This window comes from Palaemon carinicauda, chromosome 1 (genome assembly GCF_036898095.1).
Source record: "Palaemon carinicauda isolate YSFRI2023 chromosome 1, ASM3689809v2, whole genome shotgun sequence".
In the NCBI taxonomy this organism is placed as follows: Eukaryota; Metazoa; Arthropoda; class Malacostraca; order Decapoda; family Palaemonidae; genus Palaemon; species Palaemon carinicauda.
The window spans coordinates 97,158,780-97,179,981 of record NC_090725.1 but is presented as its reverse complement, the minus strand read 5'-3'; the positions used below and the strand labels follow the sequence as shown (position 1 = coordinate 97,179,981).

At 32.0% G+C, this 21,202-nt stretch overlaps 1 long non-coding RNA gene across 1 annotated transcript in view; it reads right to left on the bottom strand.

Moving 5' to 3' along the window:
- The window catches only part of LOC137649943 (uncharacterized), a 591,152-nt gene that overhangs the window by 248,888 nt on the left and 321,062 nt on the right, over nucleotides 1–21,202 (bottom strand). The window contains exon 2 of the long non-coding RNA XR_011045881.1: nucleotides 10,911–10,942. This is a non-coding gene — a long non-coding RNA (uncharacterized lncRNA). The remainder of the gene's footprint in view (nucleotides 1–10,910; nucleotides 10,943–21,202) is intronic.

Sequence of the window (21,202 nt, the reverse complement as noted above, 5' to 3'; positions counted from 1 at the left end):
CAGTCTCGAAATACATTTGTAGGATAAACTCTGTTTTATCTAAAGTCCGATCAGGTACTATGCTTTGACTCATGACACCACTGGGATGCTTTGCATGCCAAATGTAATTGCAACGGAAAGCTTGGTGCATGATTAATACGGCTCCCTCCCGTCTCTCAGATGGACGTTTGACCCCAGAGCAAGATGGATAGTGTGCTTTAGAATACCAAAAGAACCAATCTGAGAACAACTCCGCTATCACGCCAGTCTGTTCCAACTACAGATAAGGGTCATTATGAAAAATGACAACTTAATCATTCTTACGGCCTACTTTCTTTTCTTAATAAAACCCCGAAGAGCCTCACTCCATATAAGTAAAGCTCTACATTCATCGATGTATAATGTGAACATCTTATTTTTAGTAAACGTATATACGGTGTGTAACCAGTAAAAGGAGAAAAAAATATATCTAAATTATAATATAAAATTTTCAATAACCATATATATTATCTACAGCATATCAAGGTAAACGACCAGTTACATTGTTTATGTACTGATATTTATAAGAAAGCATACAAATACGGTCTTCAACATAGCACTTACACCGATTACATTCATCTTATTTATGTTTTTTTGACACCACTAATATAAACCCAACAATAACTTATCTAATTTCCACCCATTTTTCCCTTTCGATATTGACTATAATTTCTCCACTGATTTTGTTTCATATTTGACTCGCGTATTACTGGAACCCTTACTAATACTCTCTGGTTACCTTTCTCTTCTACATAGTCTCTTGAACAAACAAAACCTATATTACCCTTCCTTCCATCCAATTAACATTCTTTCAATTTTCCACTACGGGTACCAATGAGTCCTACTCTGCTCTGCTCTTCCACTCCTCAACTCTCTTCTTTAATTAACCATTGCCATGAAACCATTAACACGATAAGGTAACCATGAAGTAGATCAGCTATGGCCCTATTCTTAATAATCCTTAACATTTTTGGCTAAAGATCACACGCCCTTGTAGTGGTGTCAACCACAATTATCAGCGGTGGAATCTAACCTTTGACTAATTAGTCTATTTGCAAGTCAGCAGTTATAGTATAGTATAGTATAGCAGTTATATCATTCTTAAATCGCTAATGAATACTACATAACATAATTACATGGAAATATTAAGATACAAAAAGATTCCTTCCCCAAATCATGAATTATATATTTTCAATAAAAATGGTAAAAGGTAATTTACAAAATACACAAGATCCATAATTCTAGACTTGAGTGTAGAGCCCAGTGACAGACCATCGCTTCCATTAGATTCATATTAACTGGTATAAGTTTTAGTAACGACGGTTTTCTAAGGCTGACAGGTTAATATTTTGTTCAGTACTGTCCACTTAGCTTGGGTTGAGCAACTTCTCAAGACACGAAGACTGCTTTTACTTGGCCCCAAGAGTAAACCAAATATACTTAGAGATTTTTCATTTTCAGTGTACCCGAGCCGTTAAAAATGACGTCTAAATATTTAGAGAGATTTGCACACAGTTTCAACCTTTCCCACTCCTCCCCCTTTCCTAACTACAACCGACTGGTTCGGCAATTTGTGGGAATATGAGGTTTCCGAGTTTACTTCTCGGGTAACCCTCTCACCAGGGTATGACTACTCTTCTCCCCCCTGTGCGTGACAGGAAATATATATATATATATATATATATATATATATATATATATATATACATATGTATGTATGTATATATATACACATATGTATGTGTGTATATATATATATATATATATATATATATATATATATATATACATCCAGACACTAGCTCTTTATAATATAAGGGTGATTACCCAAGCTAACGACCGGTCATCTTTAGACCCAAATCTTTCTATATCAATCAGAGCGAATGGTATGCAGTTCGATTTTTTTTTTAATGACAGATCAGTAAACTGGACGACTATCTTTTTAAACCTAAATAAAAATGCAGTTATAATAATATATCTAAACTAAGAAGCATTTTTATGCTGATATCATTAAATTTACTAGCTTCACTTTCTATTTAAAAGTAGAGAAATAAAACGGTAAATATATTTAACCGCCAATTACTATATTAAACATATGTTTATTACCACCCCTATTCTATTACTGACTGGATAAAAATCTATTACTTGACACAAATTTTAGTAAGTAATGCTTAAAAAGGGTAAAATTAGAATTTCCATGAAACTTGGTGAAACCATTTCCAGGGATTTACTTTTGCACATACGGACTTTTAGGGGATATCGATAAAGATTTGGCAATTTGTCACCATGCGAACATTCTCGCTTACCATTGCAAATGGGATGGCCTATGTTCTCAACTTTTTTATTTCCATGTGAAATTAACCGTTTAGAACTGCAGTTGTTTTGCGATCCCAATGTATCAAAAAAAGATAAAAAAAGAAAAAAAAATGGACCAAAAACAAAACAGAAAATCTTTAATCAAATAAAAGCTTTGATAAAATGAAATTAATATCAAACCCTATTTTCATAGTTCAATATTTTTAAAAGCATCTGTAAATTACTTGTTTTTCGAATGGGAAAAATTATGCATAATATTGACATCAGAATGTCTAATGTTTAAGAACAAGCCTGTGACTATGTGGAAACAATTGATAGAATGCTTATAATTCTGAATCAAAAATGAATTTATAGTCTTCAGTACGACCAGTTTCATTCTTCATACATTTTGGGCAGATTCTCCAGAGAAGGAATCTGTAAAACGAAAAAAAAAAAAAAAAAAAACCTTGCAAATAGTAGTAAGAATAACGTCCAAGTAATAATGACATCATTCCAGACATACTCGCCCCATCCCTTGCTGTCTTTAACCCGATGCGCGCCCTAGAGGTTGTAATTCCTTCTTAAAAGAGACCCCGAAAGCAATTCATGACGAAATCAAGATGCATAGCGTGGTTTGCATCCTCAAATAAACATTATCATTGGACGCTCTCACTGTAGTGCACACGTATGTAAATAGAAGGATGAATAAGCATTATTACTTAGCTCTCATTCCGTCACGCACTCTCCTTGGTACACACAAATTCATACAACGCCCCAGATTGAAAGGATGTGCATAAACTCACATCAAAATCCTGACACGCACAGGTGACACGAATACACACAACTTTATTTCTCGTAATACGCATACACACCTGTCTCTGTCAAAGATCCCGTCTCGCTGTCTGAACGAACAAACTGAAAAATATACATACCTTGACAGACAGTTGCAAGGGGTCAAATGCACGCACCGTGAAAAAAAGAGATGGCATTTGTCTACATCTATGCTAAAGAGACAATAGCTAAATGACTATGTGAGTTCCAAGGCAAATAAGCCGAATGGATTAAGTCGCAAAAAACTTACCATGTCAATCCCGAGGAACTGCATTATCATTCGTTACAAGTGAACATCTGGACTTTAGTTGATTTAAACTACTTAACACTCGACCTTTTTATAACAGTTCTGATGCCAGCCAAGGCCATTTACACGATAATTTCCGTAATAAAATTTCCTATCAACTATTCATGTAACTACCAGTGTAAATTTACGAGATAAAAAAAAAAAAGGATTGCCATTTCGCCAATCTCTCTCCAAATTTTATTTCACTATCGCCAATCAAATACTGTGCATACCATACGTAAACTTTAAACAAGTCACACTCGCACTGAATTTATGTCCACTTATCTTAAATATAATATAAATGCATAAGAAGTAACTGATGCAGTCATCCAAAAATCAACTAAAAAACTATCAGCATTTAGAATATTTAAACAAATACGTCAAATTAGGAATCTAATGAATGAGAGTTAAAAAAGTATTAATACAGTCGAGCAGTTCCCAAAGAAATAATATGATCAAATCACAAAAAGAACACAATTTCTATGTCTCTTTGTACTTGTGTCCATACTGCGTAAATGTATTGACATTATATATTAAGCACAGTGTACACGATACTGTAAAAAATAAAGGTAAATTACGTACCATCTCGAATCTAGGATAAAGCCTATTTGCTCTGCATAAACATTTACAGAAGACAATGGTGTAAAAGGCTGACGTAGACTTACGATGGGCTTCATATTCCACCAATGCTCACATTGGAACCATTTAAAGGTTTAAATGGCAAAATCAAGAGGGCAGTAACATTGCCCTAGCAAGCAGGACAATACCCTAGACACTAACCATATTTACATATGATGAGCGCCCAAGCCCCTCTCCACCCAGGGAGGGCCAGGCAGTGGCTGCATATTTATCAGCAGGTAGACCTTTAGGCTCCCCCAAAACACCCCATCCTTCGCTCACTAGGAACTAATGAGTTTGAACGAGACTCAAATCCCAGTCTGGCGATCACCAGGCAGAGACGTTATCAATAGGCTACAACAACATTGATTCTATAGATGTCACAGACCAAAACTATATATATATAAATATATATATATATATATATATATATATATATATATATATGTATATATATATAAATATATTATATATATATATATATAAATATATTATATATATATAAATATATTATATATATATATATCTATATAAATATATTATATATATATATAAATATATTATATATATATATGAATATATTATATATATATAAATTATATATATATAAATTATATATAAATATATATATATATATATATATATATATATATATATATATATATAAGCCAGAAATACCTCCTAATAACAGATTCTTTCTTAGTCACAAAGAAAAATAAAAGTTGATTACAACTCTCCCATACATATCCCTGACTAATTACCATTAATCATAGCCAAGTATTGCATACTTACAAACACGCTACAATGGTGGAGATGGGTTGATTTCGATTCTAAGTACAAAAAGCATGAATTCGACAGCAATATGTATGGGACAGATGTAATTAACTTATATCTCTCTTTGTAGCTAAGTGGTAACTGGAACCTCACTTTCTTGGGTCCGGGTTCGATTCTTTGGCTGACCAAAAGCTCTTATTATAATAGCTTCTGGTCCAGAGGCAGCAACAAGTATCTATGGCTTTTATGAATATATATGAAAAACACGTATAGATGTGCAAAATTATCATTAATCATTGCCATGTATTGCAAAATTATCATTATTCATAGCCATATATTGCAAACTTACCAACAGGCTACAATGGTGGGGATGTGTTGATTTCGATTCTAAGTACAAAAGGTCTGAATTCGACAGGAATATGTATAGGAGAGTTGTAATCAACCTTTATTTCTCTTTGTGACTAAGTGGAAAATCACTGGAACCTCAGTTTCTTGGGCCCGGGTTCGATTCCTTAGTAGACCAGAAGCTTTATTATAGAGTTGATTCCCCCTTGGATCTCTGATTCCAAGGCAGAGAGAATCCGATATTAAGAGGTATTTATGGCTTATATGAATATATATGAAAAACACTTATAAGTGTGCAAAATCATATATATATATATATATATATATATATATATATATATATATATACACATATATATCTACAGGTATATATATATATATATATATATATATATATATATATATATATATATATATATATATACAGGTATATATAAATATATATATTTAAAGGTGTATATGTGTGTGTGTGTATATATATATATATATATATATATATATTACAGGTAAATATATATAAATATATATATATATATATATATATATATATATACATATATATATATATATACATATATATATATATATATATACATATATATATATATATATATACATATATATATATATATATATATATACATATATATATATATATATACATATATATATATATATATACATACATATATACAGTATATATATATATATATATATATATATATATATATACATACATATATACAGTATATATATATATATATATATATATATATATATATATATATATATATACATACATATATACAGTATATATATATATATATATATATATATATATATACATACATATATACAGTATATATATATATATATATATATATATATATATATATATATATACATACATATATATATATATATATATATATATATATATTTACAGGTGTATATATATATATATATATATATATATATATATATATATATAGATAGATTTATAAATGTTTTATAATATCGAATTAACTTTACTTCAGGATCTCCACATCAGTTACCTCAAGATATTGTATAAAAGTTTTGTTTTGAGAACATTGACGTATAATTGGCGAATTCATTAACTTAATCATATACTGTATGATATCCTTATATTAGCACAATTTGCCAATAAAGTGCACAAAACGGTGTTCTTCTGGTGTAGAAAAGGGGTTTGAATAAATTCAGTCCCTAGACATCATTCAATCATTTTATGAAGAGAACAGATAGTATGTTAGCCAGGGCACCAGCCACCCGTTGAGATACTACCGCTAAAGAGTTATGGGGTCCTTTGACTGGCCATACAGTGCTACATTGGATACTTCTCTCTGGTTACGGTTCATTTTGCCTTTGACTACACACACACTGAATAGTCTGGCCTATTCTTTACATATTCTCCTCTGTCCTCATACACCTGACAATACATATTACAAAACCATTCTTCTTCACTCATGGGGTTACTGCACTGTAATTGTTCAGTGGCCCCTTTCCTCTTGGTAAGGATAGAAGAGACTCTTTAGCTATGGTAAGCAGCTTTTCTGGGAGAAGGATACTCCAAAATAAAACCATTGTTCTATAGTCTTGGGTAGTGCCACAACCCCTGTACCATGGTCTTCCACTGTCTTGGGTTAGAGTTCTCTTGCTTGAGGGTACACTAGAGCGCACTCTCTTTTCTTATTTCTCTTCCTCTTGTTTTGTTATAGTTTTTATAGTTTATATAGGAGATATTTTTAGTTGTTACTCTTCTTAAAATATTTTATTTTCCTTTTTTCCTTTCCTCACTGAGCTATTTTCTCTTTTAGAGCCCCTGGGCTTTTAGCATCCTGCTTTTCCAACTAGGTTTGTAGCTTAGCAAGTAATAATAATAATAATAATAATAATAATAATAATAATAATAATAATAATAATAATAATAATAACAGCTGTATACGCTTTCGGGCTATAGTTGCCCTCTATGTGGCGACTAGACTATTTGGATGAATGGTCTAAGACTAAGTCATCAGACTTCCTTTATTTCTACTGAGTATTATGGTTCGAATCCACATTGGCCAGGCTCAAGTACTAATCATGAAAAGAATTTCCGCTGAAGTCTAAGATCAGGAGCTAGAGTGAATTCTATTTGAAAAGGTAATTATGTCTTTGAATATATGGAAATCACGAAGTTTTAATCCCAAAATTATCATATATATATATATATATATATATATATATATATATATATATATATATATATATATATATATATATATGTATATATATATACACAAACATATATATATATATATATACATAAAATTCTGGGTTTTGGTAAGTTTTCATCACCACGTTGGCCACTGCGGATTGATGATGGTGGGAGATTTTCTTCAGGGATTGCAAAAGAGGCAGGGAAAGGAAGAGAAGACGATGGATTGACTAACTAAGAAAGTCTGCGGACGTGGACTAGCACAGAAAGACCATAAACAGGCGCAAGTGGAAGGACAGGTCTGAGGGATTTGTTCTGAAGTGGACTAGTAACGGCTGACGATCTATATATACAGTATATATATACTAATCCTTGTATGCAAAATATGTTTTATATAGTGAGATTAATTACCTTTTTAAGAGTACTATGACTGTCACAAATTCTAGTGCGCGATCACTGAACTCTGCTATAAGTGACGTGTACCAAGTCTCATAAGGTAATGTGTTGAAAGCCTATTGGTGACAGTACATTCCATCACAGTGGAGAATTCCACAAAATCTAACAATTCAGCATATTGACGAAAAGACATTGCACTTTACTTGCCGAGGGTTAAACAGTACCATTCGAGGGAACATAAGAGCAAGTGGGTACTCGTCTGAGAGTATCGGGCTGTGTTTAGTGTGATCACAAACCTTTTTGTAATAAAGTGAAAAAACTCATGTTCCGATGTCTCATTATCCGTTGACATGGGATGGATATATATATACATACATATATATATATATATATATATATATATATATATATATATATATATATACATATATATATATATATATATATATATATATAAAACAATAATAATAATTCTTTATCCATTAAAGGAAAATGGTCTAAATTCTACCATATCTCCTAGCAGCTTATGTTTATGTTCGAAGCAAGTCGCTTGTGATGCTGCTAGACACATTCTCAGCCAGATTCTCTACCATAATGGTCATACATTAGTAGGTAGTAGGTTGGCTAGGGTACCAGCCGCCCGTTGAGATACTACCACAAGAGAGTTATGGGGTCCTTTGACTGGTCAGACAGTACTACAGTGGATTCTTCTCTCTGGTTACGGTTCTTTCCCTATGTTTACACATACACCGAATAGTCTGGCCTATTCTTTACAGATTATCGTCTATTCTCATACACTTGACAACACAGATTACCAAACATTTCTTCTTCACCCAATGGGTTAACTACTGCACTGTAATTGTTCAGTGGCTACTTTCCTCTTGATAAGGGTAGAAGAGACTCTTGAGCTATGGTAAGCAGCTCTTCTAGGAAAAGGACACTCCAAAATTAAACCATTGTTCTCTATTCTTGGGTAGTGCCATAGCCTCTGTACCATGGTCTTCCACTGTCTTGGGTTAGAGTTCTCTTGCTTGAGGGTACACTCAGACACACTATTCTATCCTATTTCTCTTCCTCTTGTTTTGTTAAAGTTTTTATAGTTTATATATGAAATATTTATTTTAATGTTGTTACTGTTCTTAAATAATTCTATTTTTTCTTGTTTCCTTTCCTCACTGGGTTATTTTCCCTGTCGGGGCCCCTGGGCTTATAGCATCCTGCTTCTCCAACTAGGGTTGTAGCTTAGAAAATAATAATAATAATAATAATAATAATAATAATAATAATAATTACCTGGTAATTTATTTTTGTGCAAGTCACTGGATGCACAATGTTTTCTTTTAGATGGGTATTCCTAGCCACAGTCACTGCCAGATTTATATTTCAAAAGCTGAATGAAACCAGTGCAGAAAAACTTCCTCCTTGCATTTCCTAATAAAACACTTCAGCAACCAACAGTCATCCATTCTTTCTGACTGATACGCCCTCTTCAAATATTTTTATTTTAAAATTACTGCTAAACATACAAAAACTCCCAAGAGAACATTTCCAACTGATGAAATATTAAAAATATTATATTCTTCCAAGGATAAATGACTACTAAGGTTTTCTCACGAAAAGGTTTAAAGGTAACTCAAGAGAGGAAGGACAGGTCACTGCCTTTTCACATAATGTCCTAGAAAATTACTTTATATGCAGGTCCTAGGAGGATCAGGCAATGGCTGTAAGGACTCAGCAGATAGACTTGTATGCCACCACATGAAACTTAATCCGTAGCTTACATGAATTTTAAAGTTTTGAACACAAATGAAACCTACGGAGCTGTGAGTGAGGTCTTAACTCCCTACCCACAGAATCAGAGTCGGGGGCCATTTCCCTATGCCAGAAAGCCTCAAATCAATCAATCAACCCCCGATGGCAGTTGTTGTTCGTAAAAGGTTACAGTTAAGGTCCATAGTTGCCTATCTCTCTCAGGGGATCGTAAATGAAGGGCAGATGGTAGAGGTTTACAATAACTCAACGGAATTCAAACCAACAATTTCACATGTCACACAATTGATGGTTTAAACTTTAACACTATGACAGACAAACAGACGGGCAATCTCCCCTTTTGAGCATCTATGCCTGATCTTTTACATTGTAATTATGCAGTAGAGTACATATTAGATATGACATAATGGTAACTGGAAGGGAAGTTGGTTGATCTCCCTACAATTGCACATCTCTGTAAGGTGTCTTACCTTTTTATCAACTCTGAATGAAATATTTTCAAATCTTATAAAGCTCGATTATACACCAACAATCAGACGATTATCTACGATTACCTTTTTTTGTACTAAGTTGAACTGTAATTCCTTTATCTATAGAGAAATTGCCACAAAGTAACAGTGTCAGAAGCATTAACCGACAGACAAACAGATGAACGCTTTCTATACGCATCCATGCATGAAATTCTACCTCTCCATAGAGTTCAAATGTAATTCTTCTATATATTTAAGAGAAATTGGGATGGCAGATACGACACACTGATCCACAGTAGATAAACGGAACAATAACCTAAAGTGCAGCCATTTTGTCAGCGTGGGTCTAACATGATTCGCAAAGTATTCTATTTCCTTTATTGAGGATAATAAAATTCTAACCTTTATGGGTGAATTCATCATACTAAACAACAATATCTTCTCAGTTCATCAAGGGGCAAAAGTCGTGAAAGGGATGAGTACATACACGCTGTAATTCCGACCCATTTGGTGCAGCCTACTAGAGGTGCAGTCATATAGCCAAAATATAATTTACCTAGAATGAGCCTTGTGACATGATGACAAAAATTCTAAGACAAAATGTTACGAGATTAATCGAGGCAAATACAGACTGTAAGCGCTTTGATAACTAGGAATCTCAATAATGCATGTAGCATGTTACACGACAGCCCAATGAAAAAAGGCGAAGCTAGTTGTGCTGTGGAAAGGTGCTGCGTTCAAAATTTAGATGTTCAACCTAATCCTATCACCTATCTACAGTACAAAGAGGATCACAAATGATTCAGAACTAAGAGAACGTATGGCACTGGAGCATACCATGTTAACAATAAGTAAATACACTATTTAAGAGGAAGGAAATCATCAGGCTTACCTTGGACTTCTCCTACTTCAGCGTTCTCGTTCCTGTAAGAATAATCATATATATCAGGGATAATATATAAAAGCAGAAAAGGTTCTAGCAAAATTAAAGAGAAAAATTCCATAAAAGGTTTCGATATAGTTGTTCTTAAAACTTGAATTCCTTATATATATATATATATATATATATATATATATATATATATATATATATATATATATATACACATATATATATATTTATATATATGTATATAAATATATATATATATATATATATATATATACATATACATATATATATGTATATAAATATATATATATATATATATATATACATATACATATATATATATACATATAAATATATATATATATATACATATACATATATATATATATACATATATATATATATATATATATATAAATATATATATATGTATATATATATATATATATATATATATACAGTATATATATATACATATACATATATATATATACATATATATATATATATATATATATATATATATATATATTCAAGGACCTCAGAAGAATATTGGGAGTTAAATTGCAGAACAGGATTAGAAATGAAAATGTAAGAGAGATTACCCTAGTGCCTTATATGGATGAGATTATGGTGATGGGTTGATGGAGATGGTTTGGGCATGCTCTTCGCACTCCTCTTCAAGAGAGATTACTTCGCCAAACTTTCAACTGGGCTCTACAAGGCACTAGAAGAGTTGGAAGACCCAGACCTACAAGGGTGAGGACTATGAAATGTGAAGTAGGAGATGATGAAAGGTGAAGTAATGGTTTAAAAGCTCAAGATAAAGACGACTGGCGAAATCTAACCGAGGCCCTTTGCGTCAATAGGCGTAGGAGGAGATGGTGATGATTTTGTATGAATGGTAATGTGAATCCCATTCGCTATATATATATATATATATATATATATATATATATATATATATATATATATATATATATATATATATATATAACGAATGGGATTCACATTACCATTCCCTTTTATTGCTACGAAGTTATTTGACTAGAAGACTTGAACACGAAAATTTTTTCCTTATTGTTATCTATATTATCTAAAAGTATAAAAAAAAAATAACGTGATACAATTAAAATTACTTTTCAATTTAACATTAACAGTGGAAGGACGAAAATTTGATGAAATTCAAGCATTAAGTTCTAAAACCTTGGCATTACTTTCCTTTTCCTACAAAACACCTATGACGGTGCTTATATTTTTCTCACTTGCGATATATGAAGAACTGCGAATTATTATTATTATTATTATTATTATTATTATTATTACTAGCTAAGCTACAATCCTAGTTGGAAAAGCAGGATGCTATGAGCCCTAGGTCTCCGACAGGGAAAAATAGCCCAGTGAGGAAAGGAAATAAGGAAATAAATAAACTATATGAGAAGTAATGAACAACGAAAATGAAATATTTTAAGAAAAGTAACAACATTAAAAGAAATTTTTCACACATACACTATAAAAAGACTCATGTCAGCGTGTTCAACATAAAAACATTTGTTGCAAGTTTGAACTTTTGAAGTATATGAGATTCAAATAATCTCTTCGAAAAATCATTCGTTTTGATAGCCGTTTCAAAATCCAGGAAGATCCATCACATTCAATGAAGATGAGACCTTCGGAGCACCCAGGTTTCCCAAAATACAAATTGGAGGAGGGTCGGAGAAAATGATGCAATCTGCCATTTTCCTGTTTGCGACTGCAGCAGGAAATTTGTGGTTTCCTTCCCCAATAGAGGCCCAATTCACATACCTATGTTTATATGCCATTTATTTTACCCTTTACGCTTCTTACCAGTGAACAAAACCTTTAAAGGAGAAGAAAAACGTGGGAGTGCTGGCAGAATAATGTTGCAATAAATAAGGCGAAGATGCACCAACAGACTATCCACGCACTCAATACCTTTTCAACATAGGCTGATTAAATGTGTTCTACTGTGATTAGAATAAGTTACCAGGAAAAGAGAGATCCTACCTGCCTCTTAAATCCAATTTGTATCTATATACAGGAATAATTTCAAATTATAACGGTGGTATGGTATCACAATTCAGAAACAATCTTCTTTTATTATCTATAACAATGTCTCCCAAAAAGGGGAACGAAATGTAAAATTCAAAATAACGAATCCCTTAATAAAAACGATAAAATCTGTCTTACTAAATTCATGTTTAATTAAACATTTGCTTGCAATTAAGGAAAGCTCCTATATCATTACATTTATATCCATTACGAAGAAAAAAAAATATTAATTTTGAGACTACCCTTAACAAGACTTACTAAAAATATTAATATAAATTTCAATCAGAAGGAAGTCCGTTTCTCTATCTACCTGGTGACTTAGTGCTAAATCAGAACACTTCTACTCATGAGGTAATATTTAATTTTTCTCGCATAAGTTCAATCGATGCCATACCCGAATAGTATCAATAACAACGATGGATTGGAATAAAATAAGCAAAAAGAAAAAAAAATAGTAATAATGCAGAGAAATAATTATCACTTATTCATACACAAATATATATACACATATACATAAGCATATATATATACCTACAGACACATCCATTTTAGTATACATACAGATACACAAATATATACACACATGCATACATACATACATACATACATACAAACAAACAAACATATATATACACGCACACACACACACACATATATATATATATATATATATATATATATATATATATATATATATATATATATATATAATTTCCTCGTCCACTGGTCAGGATATTCCTAACCAAGGTAACGAGAACGCCACCTTTACACAATTTCTTGAATAATTTACTTTTAACAGTGTACATATACCCTCCCCTGTTACATAACTGTGGATGCCATTTTATACTATTCTTGCTCTAATATAGCTTACTGTTTTTACAAGTTGTTGCATTGGAATTTAGTTTGTTGATTTATTCTCCATTATAACGAGCAACAACAGAGTTTTTCATGCTGACAGTTTTCTATTATACTCAACACAGCAAATATTGGCCGATAGGGAGGACCCCTGGTTTTAAACAGAATCCCTCACTGGTGCCACACTTCCACACCTCACTGGCTTGCCGGCTTCTTTCTTCAACCCTTTTCCACCTCGTTACCTTCTGCCATTTTTTCTCTCTCTGTTTCTGTATAAATTATATCCAAAATTATTATAATTTCTGTTCCACACCACCATTGAAACACCATCGAATAGAATTTAATGGTGGTGTTCTGTATAAAGAATATAGCATAGAATCTATGATAAAAGGAAAAAGTAAGCCACGTGGGTGGTCGGTTAAAATTACCTGAACAAAGGGTGAGGTGAATGATGGTGAACTGGGAACAATATTAGTTACAAAAACAGTAATATGAATATATGAAGGAGATGGTGTTAAAAGGGGTAAGCAGAGAGGATTGGCGAGCAGTTGTTGCTTCCCCTATCAATCATTTTCCGCCATGTTCAGTATAACTGATCTTGCAATCTCTAGCGAGCTAGCGGACAAACATATGAATTCATACAACCCTTTGTGTGTATATATATATATATATATATACACATACATATATATATATATATATACATATATATATATATATATAAAAATATATATAAATAGTGCTCTTAGAAGTTAATGGATTCAAGTTTTACTTTTCTTTTATATATAACGACCAACAAAGGAAAGTTATTCATTTGAAACTGCTACCTAAGCTATAACCTATGAATTAAGAGGGGAACACACATGGTCATTGTAGCTGATTTGGATACAGAGGAGATTTTCATTTTGTGCAACTGACTTTACCTACTAATTTTCATATAAATTCCACTGAAATATAGTCTTCAAGATGTGAAATTTTGCGAGTGTTTTTAATTCCAAACCATCGGTCACAAATCCAAGCAGCCGTAAATGGATACCAGCCAAAATTTCCTAGCAACAAGATTAATGTTTTGGGATGAGAACCTCACCCTTAAGGAATAGCTTGGATACTAAAAGGCTAAACTTTTTTCGTGCCACCCCTCCACAAAAAAAAAGTTTAAGGTGAAATACACACACACACGGACGTATATATATATATATATATATATATATATATATATATATATATATATATATATATATATACAGAGAGAGAGAGAGAGAGAGAGAGAGAGAGAGAGAGAGAGAGAGAGAGAGAGAGAGAGAGAGATAGTTGAAGTGCAGCTGACACGGACAGAGAAACCTGAATGGGCATGGACTTGAAATATTGGAGAGCTGTATATGTTTATGTGTATTCGAGAGAGAGAGAGAGAGAGAGAGAGAGAGAGAGAGAGAGAGAGAGAGAGAGAGAGAGAGAGAGAGAGAGAGAGAGAGAGTTATCTTTTATAAAAATGCCAGGCCATGCCCTTGTGACTCTCCTATTGAAACGTAGGAAGGTAATTCAACACCGTCATTTTTCACTGTTGATAGACCACTTTACCCCCTGACCTTATTACAGAAAGGGAAACCCGAATCGGAACCTGTTGCGATACAATTGTGCGCCGCTTGTCACTTCGGTGTTCAAATGATTTCGATCGAGGGCATTTCGGATCCATTTTTCTCGCCCCGGTTTCTAAACCATTTCTTTGCTCTCAATAGTCCGTCGTGAGCAGATCTATGGATGCTTGGTTCAACCCTTGTATTGGGTCCAAAGGGGCGGATCGCTGGAGGGATGTATAGACGGCATGGCATGTTGGCCGTATTTCATTCAACGCTGCCTAACGTCCTTCGATACATCTCGTCCCATTTTACAAAGGATTCAGGTTTTTCTTCTGGTTTCAATTAAACGGAGTCGTCCAAATATGTTCGGGTGATCATAAACATTTTGTGAAGCCTGTTACACAATAATTTTTTGGGTGTTATATGAAAAGTAGTAAATTATTCAATAGGCCTCAAATAATAAAAGTTTGGCTAGTTTAAGAAACTATTGATGCTGAAGTTAACAAAATTGAAAATAGATCAGAAGCGTTGCTATATGTGGGTCACAAAAATTACAACTTTTCTATCAAAGGAACTGGCCTTCGATATTTTTCTTTACTTTTAAAATGCAACTCCTACACACAAATACGCATCATATATATATATATATATATATATATATATATATATATATAGATATATATATATATATATATATAAATATATATATATATGTATGTATATATATATATATATATATATATATATATATATATAGATATATATATATATATATATATATATATAGATATATATATATATATATATATATATATATGTATGTATATATATATATATATGTATGTATATATATACATATACATATATATATAATATATATATACAAACATGCAGCATATGTATATATATATATATATATATATATGTATGTATATATATATACATATACATATATATATAATATATATATATACAAACATGCAGCATATATATATATATATATATATATATATATATATATACATATATATATATATATATACATATATATATATAAATATATATATATATATATATATATATATATATATATATTAGTAAATATACATACTCAATGGCATACAAAATTTTATAGACAGTACTGGAGTTAATCAAATCACACATGAAAGAAATAAACCCTTCATGAAATATGAACTTATGAAAACTATTAATTACGGTCCTTTAAAGGAGGTTACATTTTCTCTTTGTAGCATTTGAATAAATTGTTGAAATATATATTAAATACGGATAATTTGATACGTATAAATCCTTGCAAAGAAGTATGAAATGATTATAGATAATACTTTTTATTCACATTATTAAGCTAATTTTCTAACTACGCGTTAACCAAAATATATATTTCTATTAAGTACACTTTTATGTTACTAACTAATTCATTCTATTGTCAAACAATTTATCATAGTTCATTGAATCCATTAGCATCTAATACCCAATGTTTTAATCATTTATACATGGAAAATAACCAAAGTTGACATATCAACTTGATTCTATACTCAAAGCAATGGTATACTTTATTTATGGTAGATCACAAAAGGTAACAGGTAGGAGGTTAGCATAGGAGTCTAGTTTGAGAAAAAATTATTCAGAAAAGTGGTTCCTTCGTGTTTTTCTTTTTTAATATATATAGAAGCCACGGTTATATTGCAAGGAGTAAGTTATTACCTTGTGTTTTTGCCGCCTTTCCTCACTGGCCTATTTTTTCCTATTGGGGCCCTTGGGCTTAGGGCATCCTGTATTTCCCACTAGAGTTGTAGCTTGGCTAATGATAATACTATAAAAGGTTACACATTTTCGTGATCTAGAGAAATGTCTTAAATATGACCTGCTAGAAGTTACACGCTTCTTTGACGAAAACGTTCGCGCTAGACACATAAACGATACGAACAGTACTTGCATGATCTTTTAAGACGAAGGTTTTTACTGTAACCGTAGTAGTGATGGGAAAACAATTTATCAGTTTCCAACAGTTTTTTTAATCGTCCCTTCGATATATATTTGCTTTAGTTATTTATTTTGCTTTGAAAATTCTTTCAAGTGTTATAAGCTGCTCACTCAAGAGCTATTCCTGCCATTTATGAATCGAACAGGATTTTAATATAAAGGACTTTTTACTGAATAAATTTCCAGGTTCCCTATACTTTGATCTTTACTATTATAATCATTGAGAAAATTGTATACCTAATATTATTCTGGATATCTAAAATTCTCACATAGGAAATTTAGTTTCAGTCGATATAGAATTTAGCTACCTATGTCACTGAAAGCCAGTGTCTTCTTCTTTTTCTTCTTCTTCTTCTTCTTCTTGTTATCACTATTATTATTTTCATCATCATTATCATTATTATTATTATTATTACTAGCTAAGCTACAACCCTAGTTGGAAAAGCAAGATGCTATAAGCCCAAGGGCTCCAGCAGGGAAAAATAACCCAGTGAGGAAAGGAAATAAGGTTATAAATTACCGATATACTAAGTAATGAACAATTAAAATAAAATATTTTAAAAACATTAACAGAATTAAAACAAATATTTCATATATAACCTATAAAAGGACTTACGTGAGCCTGTTAACATAAAAACATATAAAAAAAAAAAACCCGTTAACAATAAGCCATTCATTTTTAAATGAAACAAATCATTTAGGTTTATCAATCCTACGCCATTTAACCTCATCTGCTATTCTGTTTATTCTCTTATTATTCCATCCAGTGAAAGATATAATCTCCAGGAAAAGCTGCGGGTAATTTATCATAAAAGACACTTCAATGGATGGGACGCGTTTTGAAAGACACGTATCATCTTTATCTAAATGGCAAAAAGAACTGGTCACGTAGGGTGCGACAGGGATTTTTTTTCTTTTTTTGTTTGTTTAACATTCCAAGGGTTAATCTGTTCAACAAACAATTTTAAAGGTCGCTCATGAATGGCAGGGGGAAGGGGCAGTGACAATATCTTAGCAGGAATAATGCCCAAGCTAGGACCAGTGAGGGCCAGGAAATGGCTACTGACGACTCGCAGGTAGACTTATCACCCCCCCCCCCCCAAAAAAAAAAAAAGAAAAAAAAATCTTAACTCAAAGAGATGGTGAGGTTGCAAACACTACAAGAAACTATCGAGCTTGAGCGGGTCTCGAACCCCAGTCCAGCTAATCGCAAGGTAGGTACATTACTTGCTTACTCTATAGTAATAATGAACAGAGAAAAAGTGTATCGGGTCAACTTACTAAACCATCATAGACAAACACACATCCAGTGTGCAATTCTTCATATACTGTAGTGGAAAATTAAAAAGAAAAATCATATGTCAAAGGACTGATTAACGGATGAAACAGAAATATTTGATAAGAAGTAAAACTAGTTTTGATATACAACAATAATAATAATAATAATAATAATAATAATAATAATAATAATAATAATAATAATAATAATACTTTTTGCAATTTCAATAATGGTAATAATTTCTATAATTATTAGCAGTTACAAAATAAATGAGGTGATACATATGACAGACATATTTCCCATCACTTCAGTATAATGAAATGCAATCTCCTAACTGTGAAAATGTAGCGATGACATTTGTTAAACTATGAGAAGAGCCCTCAACATACAATATTCAAACCTCTTAAAAAAAAATATGGCCACCATTAACCAAAATTGAATGCCAATTGCACTAAAGGTAAAAGTTACTGCGACATAAACATCACCTAATCACTGGTTTCAAGACAAGAAACCCCTTCCTGCAAGGCCAGAAGCTCAAGCTCTATCAGCCTAATAGCTATAAAGCTTTCATTATGCTTAGATTACGGGTAAATCCAACGGATACGAAGAATGAGCGGCAACGTAGTCTCCCCTCTGAGTGACTACTGCAAACGGCCTTTACGGTCTCATTAGAGTGACCTTACCCATACATAGATTATCATATTGCTTTTTTATCTAGCCTAAATGCCTTCTATTTCCTGTTGTTTCCTGTGAAATGAGAAGTGACGAAAATGAAGTACTCGGTCTCCGGATGCATTATTAAATATTATCAGAACGCTTTGAATAAATGGCTCTAATGAAGAGAATGTAGGTATACTTTCAGGCAATGAGATGATGTTACAAAATTATTCTACTACTTTCTTTTTACTCAGCTCATGGGTTTGGAAACTCTACTTCCTTAACTATCCGTTCCGAAGGTGAAAGCAAATAACTGAAATTCCATTAGAATAAGTATTTTTGTTTAATTAATTGGAGGCTGTTTAAAAACAGCCGTCTTAAAATTATTAATAAAATGATAAAATTTTTATCATAATTAAAATTATCATAAAAATCATATAATTATTAAGCATATCCAGCAAACATCCATTATTCATAAATCACCAAACATACAGATTGTGTGATTTGCATTCTCAGAGATTATCAATTTTCAAACGTTAATTAGTTTTAAGACAAAAATCATTAAAATTTCAAACAAATTAATCACGAAACATACAAATTTCGTGATTTGCATGCTCTTGGATTATCTATTTTTGAACGTCAATTGAATTCTTAAAGACAAAAATCATTAAAATTTAAAACCAGAAAAAGGTTGCCATAAGTTGCAGCCTTTGTCTTGAAGATGTCGTTACAAGAAATTTGTTGTTGGCATCCAATAAATACTTTCTTGAGACTAAGTCAACACCAAAGGAAACACAACCCGTTTGAGATGATGAATCACACTTGAGATAACCGATTTCGTTTTCAAAACAAATAGCTCTACATTTGTCGTGGCAGAAACTTTCGACTAAATATGGCCATATTCGAAAAGAGAGAGAGAGAGAGAGAGAGAGAGAGAGAGAGAGAGAGAGAGAGAGAGAGAGAGAGAGAGAGAGAGAGTAATTAACGATTTCTTGTGTAAACATTAAATTTGAAAGATATATAGAAAAATTAATTCATTAACATACTTTTAATCTCCCCTACACAATAAAAAGTCTCTGTCTCTCTCTCTCTCTCTCTCTCTCTCTCTCTCTCTCTCTCTCTCTCTCTCTGTCTCTAGGGTTATAACTTGGCTATATATATATATATATATATATATATATATAAATATATCCAAGTCACGCTGAATGGTTCAAACTGGCATGCTGTAGTTAGGAAAGGGGGAGGGGGTGGGAAGGGGTGAAGAATATGTCTTTGTGCGCGCGTGCATAACTATCTAAATATTTAGCCGTCATTTTTGGCGTATCGCATACACTGGTTTTCAATAAGCAAAGCATAACGAAATAGGATCTAATTTACATTTCCAGGTATATCAACTATCCAGCGTGATAGTATGTATCGGGCAATATGAAATAGAACATGATTTGGCTCTATTATAAAGCAATTCCCAATTATTAATGAATGCCTGTATAATTATCAACTCCATTCCAGTGATTTCTAGCTTTAAACGTCGGCTTAGAAATAATGAACTTGCATTCATACGTGAACTGACTGTATATATTTAACCATAGGATACTGCGCAAGAGAAAAAAAAAGACGAAGAGAGATGACTACGACCTACCACTTGATAAATAAACTGTACACTTAATAATATACCACCTTAATGCAATTCTAAATTGATAATATTCTGTTCTCCAAATCCATTTAGTACGTTAAATAGTTAGTTAAAACACATGAACTAAACTCCAGATATGAATAAATGCACCAGTTCACCCTAGGATTTCCGTCTTTACCTGATACTAACTACTATTACACCTTGAAACCACTACACC